Below are 12,808 nucleotides of genomic sequence, written 5' to 3'. Positions count from 1 at the left end.
AGCTCCTTCCCAGGGAACTACACTCAGCATCTCAGCATCAAGCCTCTATAGCCTTGAACCATGTCTGTGACCATCTGCGCTTTATCCTGACTTATTTTGTGCAGCTGTTAGTAAGATGTGTCCTAAGGTAATTACTTCGCTTTATACCGGCTTTCCAAAAGGTTTCATAGGAACGCTCTACTTTCTGATAGCAGGGGAAACTTGTACCCAATCCTCCCACCCCATACCCATTTTATTTTAGAAACATTGATAGTAAGATGTTTTCTCCTTAAAGTTAAGACATGGTAATGAGAAAGGTCCAACAGACTGCAATGGGAAGGGGGAAAAAGTCCTTAGACAGAATAGAATAAAAAGAAGTTGATGACTCAGGAGCATAACTATGACTAGCAATTACTGTATTATGGTGACTATGGTGATATGCTCCAGGATTATAAGCTTTTAAAGAGTTCTTTCTCCCTACACTAAATGATCTCAAATTGCTAATTTTTTGGAGACTTAAGTCCACTTCTAGTTTTCTTTTCTCCCTCACTGTGAGGCTATCAACCTTTGTTGCCAGTGTGCCTCTCCCTTTTCTAACCTGCTGTTGGCTGAGAAACCAGATTATCAGAGAACCCAGAAGTTGTCTGCTTGAGACCGAACCCTAGGACCTGTTTTTTGACCCTTGGCTAGTTCCTCAAGTACCTTTTCTTTCATCCCTTCAGCACTAGGGATTCAGCTGGCTTGCTTCTCTTCCTTTGGCACTGTTACCAAGTGCCTTTCTCATCTGGTGTTCTTTTCCCTAGGCTGGCTATGAATATGCTCTGTCCTTTCTTTACTGTCTCCTAAGAAAAGTATAGGTCCTCGTCTCTTTCGTGAGAATTTTACTGTTAATCACTATAGAGAAATACAGTGGAAACACGGAGAAAATGGTTTAGGAAATCTTAAAATTTTTTATTGTGATTTTGCTCCTTAATCAGTATTTACTGACTCCCCTACTTGGATGCTCCCAGAAGACTGTATGCTCAATTTTTTCCTCACTACACTATGAGCTCCTTGAAAGAAGCTATCTTAGTTTTGTATGCCCCAAACCTTAAAGCAACTGACATACAGTAGGCTCGCAATACATGCCCAACTATAAGCTTAATGATTAAAAATGTCAACACACTGAATTACAGAAGTAACTGAATGAACAAAATTGATTATTAATACACTTCAGTCCAGCATCAACTAAATGAATTGCCTTGAAGAACAAAATCAAGCTAAGATTGAATATTTGAAAGAAAGCACTGTATTTGCTTTATGGAAAACTCTGTATAGGAGTTTGTTGATAAAAGGGTGATATATCATTGTTATAGCTGTGACACAGTACCCACTTTTCTTATAATAACTAAAGAGAATGAGTTGTCAGTTTTGTCAGAAAGCTAAACCTGAACCTTTGGCTCACTGCTTAGTTTTATCATGTTTTCCACAAAGAGCATTTGCAGCTGTTTATGAATACATTTAAAATAAGCCCCATATCAAATAAGAAATGACCAAATATCTTCTTTAAGAAACTCACAATCAATAATATGTCTCATTTGTAATCTTTCAATTTTGTGACTAAACATAAAACAAAGTCACACTCAGCCATTTAGCCTAGTACTAGCTAAAAAGAGAATGGTTGAAAAGAAAATTTTTTTTTAGGTTGTTAAAGGCTTTAGGAACAGTAGTGCCACCTCAGAGACATTGTAGTTGGTTTCCAGTCTCCTCTTCCTTTCTGCCTTCAGACAGAGAGTGCTCTCTCTTAACCAACAAGCTTCCCTTTGTTTTGATTTATACCACTGGTCTGAATAACCCCAAAGCACCACGCAACATGCCTATGACTGAAAGCAATTAAAAGCTGAAAGCAGAGTTCTGGCACTTGGACCCCAAACATGTACTTACTTTACACAAGTGATGAATTTTTGAGAAAGCCATTTTCTAAGTTGACACAGATTTTAAATATAAAGTAGTTAAGTTCTCCTGAAAAGGTCACAAAACCATGTGGAGAGGGGCTGCTGAAAATTCTTCACCCATGGGCGTCACCCCATAGACATGCCCTCCATCATCCTCTTCAATGGCCTTCTTTTCTGAGACAATTCCATACCACACCTTTCTCACTCTTCTCTGAACCCCTATCTGTCCTCCATCTCTCTTTCTCTCATTCCTCCCACCAATAAACCCACATAATCTATAGCTAGATTTCTCTCCAAACTCTGAGAATTAAGTACAAACATAATCTCAGTCATACACTTATTAACGGCAGTGGAAATTAGCAATCCTCTAAGAAGAGGAACTGTGTGGCTGGAAGACAGAAGGGGAAAAGAAACTTATTTTTCATCATTTCCTTCCAATTTTCCTACCATGTGTATATGTCCATCCAGTTAAAAAATAATGAAATGTATGTTATTTGTAAGTCTCTACTCCTGCCTTCTCGCAACTTTGCTCTACTCCACTAGCTTCACCCTCTTCCTTGGCCTATTATCATGTCCAAAGTCTTCTATTTTATTAAAAACAGATAAAATAAAAGTTTATTTTATCCCTATACTCCACTAGCTTCACCCTCTTCCTTGGCCTATTATCATGTCCAAAGTCCCTATACTCCACTAGCTTCACCCTCTTCCTTGGCCTATTATCATGTCCAAAGTCTTCTATTTTATTAAAAACAGATAAAATAAAAGTTTAAAAATCTCCCTTCCCCAAGACTCTGGGTTCCCCTCTAGCTGCTTTCCTCAGCCAAGCTTCCTCACAGAGTATGACTCTCATGCCCTTCTCCTCACCTCTCATTCATCCTTCAACCTCACTGCGATCTGATTTTTCCTGAAACCACTTTCCCTTCAGTGACCAACAGTCCCTGCTAACCAATCCAATCATACCTTCTTAGTTGTTATCTTAGGTCATCTCTGGTTCAATATTACTGACCATTCCTTACTTCAACTTTCCTCCTGTGGCCTCCTGGAGCCTACATCTTACAATGAATGCTCTTTCTCAAATCCCTCCTTTGGATCACCCAGCTCCCTCCCCTTGATCCTTAAATGTTGTTGATGCCGGAGTTCCAGTTGTGACCATGTACCTGTTTTTAATGTACCTTTGTGCAAACCATTCACGACCACAGATTAACCACTTCTTTCGTGTTAATAACTCCCAATCAGGCTCTTCAGACCAGACTTCTTCCTGAGTTCCACTCAAATCTCTCACAGACTGATTATGATCCCTTGAACTGATCCACTGAACAGCAGATACCTCCTTTCTCTCACCTTGCCACATTCAATCCATTATCAAATCCTGCATAGTCTAATACCAATATATCTCAAACACACCCACTTCTCTTCATCCCCTCTTCTACCATCCTAATTCAAGCCATCATCATTTCTTAGAATATGAAAAACCTAACAGACTCCATGCTTAATCTCCTCTCTATTCTCCATAAGGCAACAAGAATAAAGTTTTTAAAACTAAACTCCTTTTAAAAAAATTCAAGGTGTTCATAATATACAGAATAAAATCCACACTTCTAATCAGTCTCCAAGGTTCAGCCCCGTCTGGCCCCTGACTACTTCTCCTCCCTCATCTTGCACCACTCTCCTCTTTGCTCATACTCAGTCACAGGCCTCCTGTCATTTCTTTCCGCTTCCTCATCATACTCTCTCCTATCCTGGGCCTTTGCAACTGTTCACTGTACCCAGAATACCCTCCCCTCTTGTTCTTTATATGGAACTACTTCTCACCCCTCAGGTCTCAGCTGAAAAGTCACCCTCTGGGAGACGTTACCAGTCCACCTGGTCTGAAGTAGCCTCCCCTACCACCTTTATTTTCTAACTTAGCATCTAATGTTTCTTTCCCAACATATATTACAATTTACTTCCTGGAAGTCCTCTTCCAGACAGGAAGGGGGAAAGTGCTATCTTCTCCCTTTCCACCTCCTTGCTGATCAGAATGGAAATACAATGGCAGGAGCTCAAGCAACTCAATAAATATTTGTTGTTGAAATGAACTATTAACTGAACTGGTGGGTGAATTCTTTCACCATTAACATGTATAACTATCAACTCCATTGTTAAACAACATAGTCATAGACACTCTTAAATTAGACCCTATTTTATTTGAACTATTCCTTCCTTCTTCATGACTTGTCAGAAACCTTTCTAAAAAGAAAGAACTCACAGTTTGGCAAAATGACAGAGATATATGGATAAGCTTCAAAGATCTCAATGATCTTTACAACATGAATTAGTTCCACTTCTATACCACAGGTAGACTTTGTGTGCTCATTTTCTAGCATGAATAAACCATAATACAGGGTGCAGTTAATCAGAACGTCCCAAGGTTACATGAGTCAGTAGTAAAGCTAGCAATAAAGTGAGAGCATTACATATTAAGAAGTCAGTTATAAAAGAAATTACTTTTTTTAAATTAATTTTTTTATACAGCATGTTCTTATGAGTTACCTATTTTATACATATTAGTGTATATATGTCAATCCCAATCTCCCAGTTCATCCCACCACACCCCCCCAAAAGAAATTTCAATAAATGATTTCAATTAACAATCGGTCAACTAGCTGCTTACAGGACAGCTTTCAATAAATGCCTCTTGAATTAAACTAAAAGTACTGGAAAGGGATAAAAAGTAATATACAACAGTCTCTGTCTTAAGGGAAGATGAATATCTAAGAAATCTAAAACCTGATGGGGAAAGTTCCAATGATCTCCATGATCTAGATTAGATCTAAGATCTAATGATCAAAGAACTGTAAGAATTTAAGAGAATACCACCAGATAAGAAATAAGTAACTAATGAGTATTAGAACAGAACTGTTGTATAGATAGTCAGTGGGGGGAGAGTTCTTTTCTAGCTGAAGTAGCCTGGCTTCACACAGGAGTAAGATTTAATACAGGGCTCCTCAAGGATGGAAAGATTTCAATAGTGAGAATGGGGGTATCCAGTAGGTAAAGGACATAGAAAGAAAAAGAGGCCCCAAAGCAAACAGCAGGCAGAGCCAATTTGGCAGCAGTGTACAGACAAACTTAAGTGGGAATGATTATGGGGAAGATACTTGGAGCTTTAAATTTGGCTAGTTAAGATTAGGAAGTCTGCCCGAATAGCCAAAGCAACGCTGAGAAAGAAAAACAGAGTTGGAGGAATCAGGCGCTCTGACTTCAAACTATACCACAAAGCTACAGTAATCAAGACAGTATGGTACTGGCACAAAAACAGAAATATAGATCAATGGTACAGGATAGAATTCCCAGAGATAAACACACGCACATATGGGCACCTAATTTACAATCAAGGAGGCAAGAACATACAATGGAGAAAAGACAGCCTCTTCAATAAGTGATGCTGGGAAAACTGGACAGCTACAGGTAAAAGAATGAAATTAGAACATTATCTAACACCATACACAAAAATAAAATCCAAATGAATTAAAGACTTAAATGTAAGACCACACACACTATAAAACTCTTAGAGGAAAATATAGGAAAAACACTCTTGGACATAAACCACAGCAAGATCTTTTTTGACCCACCTCCTAGAGTAATGGAAATAAAAATAAAAATAAACAAATGGGACTTAATGAAACTTAAAAGCATTTGCACAGCAAAGGAAACCATAAACAAGACAAAAAGACAACCCTCAGAATGGGAGAAAGTATTTGCAAATGAAACAATAGACAAAGGATTAACCTCCAAAATATACAAACAGCTCATGGAGCTCAATATCAAAAAAACAAACAATCCAGTTAAAACATGGGCAAAAGACGTAAATAGACATTTCACCAAGGAAGACATACAGATGGCCAAGAGGCACATGAAAAGATGCTCAACATCATTAATCACTAGAGAAATGCAAATCAAAACTACAATGAGGTATCACCTCACCCCAGTCAGAATGGCTATTATCAAAAAATCTAGAAACAATAAATGCTGGAAAGGGTGTGGTGAAAAGGGAACCCTCCTGCACTGCTGGTAGGAATGTATATTGATACAACCACTATGGAAAACAGCATGGAGGTTCCTTAAAAAACTAAAAATAGAACTACCATATGACCCAGCAATCCCACTACTGGGCACGTACCCTGAGAAAATCATAATTCAGAAAGAGACATGCACCACAATGTTCATTGCAGCACTATTTACAATAGCCAGGACATGGAACCAACCTAAATGTCCACTGAGAAATGAATGGATAAAGATGTAGCACATATATACAATGGAATATTACTCAGCCATAAAAAGAAACGAAATTGAGTTATTTGTAGTGAGGTGGCTGGACCTAGAGTCTGTCATACAGAGTGAAGTAGGTCAGAAAGAGAAAAACAAATACTGTATGCTAACGCATATATATGGAATCTTAAAAAAAAAAAGGTATTGATGAATCTAGTTGCAGGGCAGGAATAAAGAAGTAGACATAGAAAATGGACTTGAGGACATGGGGTGGGAGGGCGAAGCTGAGGTGAAGTGAGAGTAGCATCGATGTGTACATATATACGCTACCGAATGTAAAATAGTTGGCTGGTGGGAAACAGCAGCATAGCACAGGGTGATTGGCTTGGTGCTTTGCGATGACCTAGAGGGGTGGGGTAGGGAGGAAGGGAGGGAGGCTCAAGAGGGAGGGGATATGGGGACATGTGTATGTTTATGGCTGATTCGCTTTGTTGTGCAACAGAAACTAACACAGTATTGTGAAGCAATTATACACCAATAAAGATCTATTAAAAAAGAAGAAAAAAAGGATCAGGAAGTCTGAACTTGATTACACAGGGTACAAGTTCCTTCCTTTCTTTGTTTTCTTTTTTTAATAAATTTATTTATTTATTTTATTTTTGGCTGAGTTGGGTCTTCGTTACTGCATGCGGGCTTTCTCTAGTTGCAGCGAGCAGGGGCTACTCTTCATTGCAGTGCATGGGCTTCTCATTGTGGTGGCTTCTCTTGTTGTGGAGCACAGGCTCTAGGTGTGTGGGCTTCAGTAGTTGAGGCACGTGAGCTCCAGAGTGCAGGCTCAGTAGCTGTGGCGCCCGGGCTTAGCTGCTCCGTGGTATGTGGGATCTTCCAATACTAGGGCTTGAATCTGTGTCCCCTGCATTGGCAGGCAGATTCTTAACCACTGTGCCACCAGAGAAGCCCCTCTTTTTTTTTTTTTTTTTTCCGATTAAAACTTTTTTTTTTTCCTACCATGAAACAATATTGTTTGGTCAGTTGGTCACAACTGGGTTCTAAGTCTTTTTTTTTTTAATCTATTTTTTATTGAAGTATAGTTCAATTACAATGTTGTGTTAATTACTGCTGTACAGCAAAGTGACTCAATTATACATATATGTACCTTCTTTTTCATATTCTTTTCCATTATGGTTTAACACAGAATAATGAATATAGTTCCCTGTTCTATTCAGTAGGACCTTGTTGTTTACCCATTCTGTATATACCAGTTTGCATCTGCTAACCCCAAACTCCCACTCCAACCCTCTCCCTCCTCCCTCCTCCTTGGCAACCACCAGTCTGTTCTCTATGTCCCCGATTCTGCTTCTGTTTAATAGGTAGGTTCATTTGTATCATTTAAATTCCACATATAAGTGAGATCATATGGTATTTGTCTTTCTCTTTCTGACTTACTTCACTTAGTATGATAATCTCCAGTTCCATCCATGTTGCTAAAAATGGCATTATTTCATTCTTTTTTATGGCTGAGTAATATTCCATTGTATATATGTACCACATCTTCTTTATCCATTCATCTGTCAATGGACATTTAGGTGGGTTCCATATCCTGGCTATTGTGAATAGTGCTGTTATGAACATAGGGGTGCATGTATCTTTTTGAATTATGGTTTTGTCCGGATATATACCCAGGAGTGGGATTGCTGGATGACATGGTAATTCTATTTTTAGTTTTCTGAGGAATCTCCATACTGTTTTCCACAGTGGCTGCACCAGCTGACATTCCCACCAACAGTGTAGGAGGGGGAACAAGTTTCTAAGTGGAAAGTGACATTTGAAAAATAAATCTGGAGTCAGAATACAGGACAAATTTCAGGAATGGAGACATTAGAGACAGAAAAATAATTTTACCACGTTATGCCTGAATTATTGTTAATAAAGGCATAAACTAGGTGAATAGAAACAGTAAGAGGGATGTGTGGAATTTGTGAGACAGTAAAATAGGACTTACGTGTTAAGTTGGGACTAGATGAACTTTATTGATCCTCTCCTAAAAGATAATTAGATGGGACTAGATGAACTTTATTGATCCTCTCCTAAAAGATAATTACTTCTAGTATACACCTCAATCATTTGGCTTAAAAACCTCACAATTTTCCTTGTCCCTCACTCCCCTAAGAGTGCTCTTTCTCAGACATTTGCTGCCCCCCACCTACCATCCCCCAAACTGGCTTCTCCAACCACATAATATATTCCAGCCAAAACAAAGGACTATATTTACTAGTTCCCTAGACAAACCAGGAAATTCCCAAACCAATGACTTTGTTCATGCTATGTTGTCTTTAATGTCCTCTCTCTGTTCTTCGTACCCAAAGTCTAGACATTCTTCACACCCCAGGTCAATGCCACTTTTCCCACCAAGCTCTCTCAGAGGCCCCAACTCAAAGTAAGTGTTGTCTCCCAATACTCTCCATTTTTCTCTGAAACACTTTTTTCAAAAAACCTTGCAATTGTTCCTTATCTCCTCTGGTAAACTATATACTCCCCATGGTAAACATAGCCAATTTATTTCTGTATTCCTTCCTTCTCTTTTCATAGGTACTTGAAGATCTTGATAAATAATATATGGCAACGGCACAGTATAATGGCTAAAAGCACAGACTCTGAAGACAGACTGTTTGAATCTGAATCTTAATACTGCCATTTATTAGCTACGTGACCATGGGCAAGTTACTTAATCTCTGTATGCTACAATATCTTTATGTATAAAATGGAGATAATAAGAGTAGATATTTCATAAAGTTGTCAGAGGACTTGGCTTAGAACAGTATAAGCATCATAAAAGTATCTATTAAATACAGTGGAAAAATACTGAATATTCTGTGATACGTGAGTAAAGCTTTATTTATCTATGGAAAGCAAAATGAAGCCAGTCTCTAGGTACTAAATAGGTATATACAAATTCTTCCTAAATCTTCTTATGCATTCCCTAAGGGTTAGCTGTGTCCTTTAAAGTCTTCCTTATGTTAACAATGGTTCTGTTGTAGTTTGACATTTCAGTTTCTGAGAAAATATTTAGTTCAGCTTCCTGTGACAATAAGACACCTAATTGATCTTCTTGCCTCCAGTCTTACCCCCTTAAATCCATCCTCCCATGGCTCAAAGAGTATCTTTCTAAAATGCAGACCTAATGTCTTCCCACTGCTACAAACCCCCTCCATTCCATCCCCGTTAGGATAAAGTTTAAAATCCTTAGAGTCTCATACAAATTCCTCCAAATATGGACCCTGCCTAGTCTCCAGTTTCATCTCTCAACACTTTTTACCATAAAACCTAATCACCCGGCCACATCTCAAAAGCTTTTTGTATGTCATTCCTTTTGCTAGAACATCTCTCCATTAGTTTGCTAGGGCCACCATAACAAAATACCACAGACTGGGTAGCTTAAACAACAGAAGTTTATTTTTTCACAGTTCTGGAGGCTAGAAGTCTAAGATCAACATGTCAGCAACACTGGTTTCTCGTGAGGCTTGCAGATGGCTGCCTTCTCAATGTGTCCTCACGTGGTTTTTTTTTTCCTATATGCACATGTCCCTGGTGTCTTTTTGTGTCCAAAGTTCCTCTTCTTATAAGGTTACCAGTCAGAATGAATTATAACACACCTTAAAGGTCTCATTTTAACTTAATTACCTCTTTAAAGGCCCCATCTCCAAATACAGTCACATTCTGAGGTTATGGGGGCTAGGACTTCAACTTACAAATTTTGGAGAAACACAATTCAGCCCACAACAACCCCTTCTCCTTTTCTTTAGCCAGGCTAATTCCCATTTGTTTTTCCAAGACTGGCCCAAGCCTTCCCATCCAGGCAGATTTCACTGCCCTGTCTCTGTGTTCCCATAGTACTTCTGCATGCTGCTCTCTGTATGCTGCTATCCCATTAACACACTATCCCAGTTGTCTCTTCCTTCTTCAGACTGTATTCCTTAAAAGCAGAGACTAAATCTCTAGCACTTAGCACAGTGTCTGTTCCACTGAAGGTATTTACTAAGGATTTGATTATTTAGGGAAAGTAGAAGAACATGGACTTTGAAGAAAGGCAAGCGTGAGTTCAAATCCTGGCTATACCATTTACTTATCTTGTGGCTTTCGACAAGTCACGAAATGCTGACCTTCCATTCTACATAAGGCAGTTATAAAGATAAATGACTTAATTATAATAAAAGCATCCAGTTGTAGGGTTGGTACATAGTAGGTGCTCAATAAATGTTAGAGTACAGATTCTGGGATTGCCTGGGTTTGACACCCAATTCCACCACTTGGTAGCTGAATGACCTTGGGTATGTTAACTTATCCTCTGCTTCAGTTGCTTATCTACTAAGAACATCTCACACTGCTACTGTGAGGATAAGTTAATATAGGTAAAATATTTAGACGGGTATCTAACACTTATAAGTACTATACAAATGTTTCCTATTATATGATCACTGCAGATCTGAACTAATATGACTGGAAATCATGAATAATTTAGTTCATTCAATTATGAAGTTATTTTAAATGTGAATATTACTTTAATGCCTCAGATTTCTTACCACTAAACAGGATAGTAACTAAAGAGGTTCAAAAACTGGTACGGAGGATATAAACAAAGATCAAAATAAACATGAAATAATATCATCTGCCTCATTCCTTATATTAGTGTTTAAACATACTTTGGGTATTGAAGTAAAAAATCTTAAGAAACAAGTTTTTCTAGTCTTTGTGACTACAGATGTTAGCCATTTGCAGTAGAGAATAACACTCCTTGGCTCATATTTTCAATTTCAGAACCACTAAACCTTTGAACTGGAAAGACCTTTGAGATGAAAGACCAGTCCTATCATGACTTACATTAAGTAAACAGGTGGATTTGTAACGGGCTTTCAGGGTCTTAATAAGCAGCTCTATGGAGGACGGGAATTACAAGCAGAGAGAATAACTGGTTCAAAAGTACTAAAGCAGGGTTCATAACTTATTCTAAATGTCCAAGGTATGTAGTAGGAACCAGTATTAGGAAATAACGCTGGAAAATGCCTTTGAATCATCCAAACTTTAAGGTCAGTAATTTCTGAAGTAGGTACCTGACCTGTAACTTTGAAGTAAGGCAGATCTAGGTATGAATCTCCACTTGTTACATAAGCAAAGCTGAGCCTCAGATTATGCAACAGGGTTATTATAGTGATTAAGTGATCAAATGTACATACAGCTCATAACTGAGATGCCTGGCTGATTGAAAGTACTCAAATTTTTGTCTTTCTGACCCCTGTCACCATACGAATAAAAATCTGCAAAATAATAAAACACTGTCTTTCATACAGTATGTGTTTGCTGAATGTCTGAGACTTGTTGAACATTACTTAATTTTAAAAACAGAAAGCTGGAATAACTGCTGAAATGATCAAGTGTCTTCATCCCTGCCCTTTCTCCCCACCAAATGTCCTTCACAATTTCTTCGCAAGTGTCACTGCACCACCATTAACATGCTATTAACATGCTGTAGCTTCCAATTCTACAGCAAAGATTTGAAGGTCAGGAAAAAATAATCATTGAAATAGATAAAACAAAACTAAACTAAACAAAACTGGAAGAGTCCATTTCATTTTATTCCTATGGTCCATTCTAGCTTGATGAATTTCCAGTGAAAAGTTAGTTTCTGACGCAGAAACTGCAGGTTTAAATAAAAGGCTCGTGGTCAAGTAACTGAATTCACCGCTATTATAATGACCCAGAAATCTTTTAAGTGTTTAGGAGACTATCTTTACTCTGGTTCTAAAAGGACATCTGCCAATATCCATTATTTACGCTTGAAACTAAAGGCAACCGCCTTTCTTTTAAAAGACGTGCGGTGTCTGGCTCAAAATCAACCGCAAGAAAAGCCCAACTCAACACTGAAAGAGCTCTTTCCAATACCCTCTCGTCTCGCTCACATCACAGATGGCGACCAAGGCTTAAGGTTTAACGTCCAGACACTAAAGCCGCTTATCGCTCAAGGATGGGGCACCAGGTGGGTGCTGTCCGGCAGAGGATGGGATGCTGCCAATCCTGAGAGGTGGAGCTGGGGTGCACCCCGAGGCCGGAGCCCAACGCCCAACACTTCGCACTTACACTTGGGAAACCACCCGCTTCCCACCGCGGTGGGGCGGGGTGGGGGGGGGGGACGGACCCGGCGAGGACCCAGTCCTCCGGTACCCAGCTCAGGCTCTGGTGTCCGCGCGTGACCTCCGAAGACCGGGAGGAGCGCGGGGTGGGGAGGTTCCTTTGCCTTCAAGGGAGGATGGCAAGGGCAAGCTCGAGTCGTGCGCGGGAAGGTTACTCACAGGAATGGTCCGGCGTCCTCCGTCCTTCGCACGCGCTTGCTCAGGGAGAAGCCTCTAAAACAGCAGCAGCCTGAGAGGAGCAGCAGAAGCGGCCGCCGCTGCCAGTAACCGCCCGGGCGTGGCAGGAACGGACTGGCGATTTCACAACATCATCATTCGGCGACTTCGGTTTTGCAGCTACTCCAGGTCAATGACAGCCCCCACACATTTGGGGAAGAGAGGAGGAAACCCATTCTCCCAGCAGCCTGCACGGCACCAGCGCATGACCTGCTGGGGATTGTAGTTTCCTCTAGACCACGC

At 39.7% G+C, this 12,808-nt stretch overlaps 1 protein-coding gene across 2 annotated transcripts in view; it reads right to left on the bottom strand.

Moving 5' to 3' along the window:
- The window catches only part of TRAK2 (trafficking kinesin protein 2), a 67,672-nt gene extending 54,968 nt beyond the window's left edge, over positions 1-12,704 (bottom strand). For both annotated transcript variants that reach the window (XM_060016309.1, XM_060016308.1), the window contains exon 1: positions 12,509-12,704. The gene's annotated coding sequence lies outside the window, so the exon portion shown is untranslated. The remainder of the gene's footprint in view (positions 1-12,508) is intronic.
- Between the last annotated feature and the right edge of the window lie 104 nt (positions 12,705-12,808).

Source organism: Delphinus delphis, chromosome 7, assembly GCF_949987515.2.
Source record: "Delphinus delphis chromosome 7, mDelDel1.2, whole genome shotgun sequence".
In the NCBI taxonomy this organism is placed as follows: Eukaryota; Metazoa; Chordata; class Mammalia; order Artiodactyla; family Delphinidae; genus Delphinus; species Delphinus delphis.
This window is presented reverse-complemented; position numbering and strand designations above follow the sequence as displayed.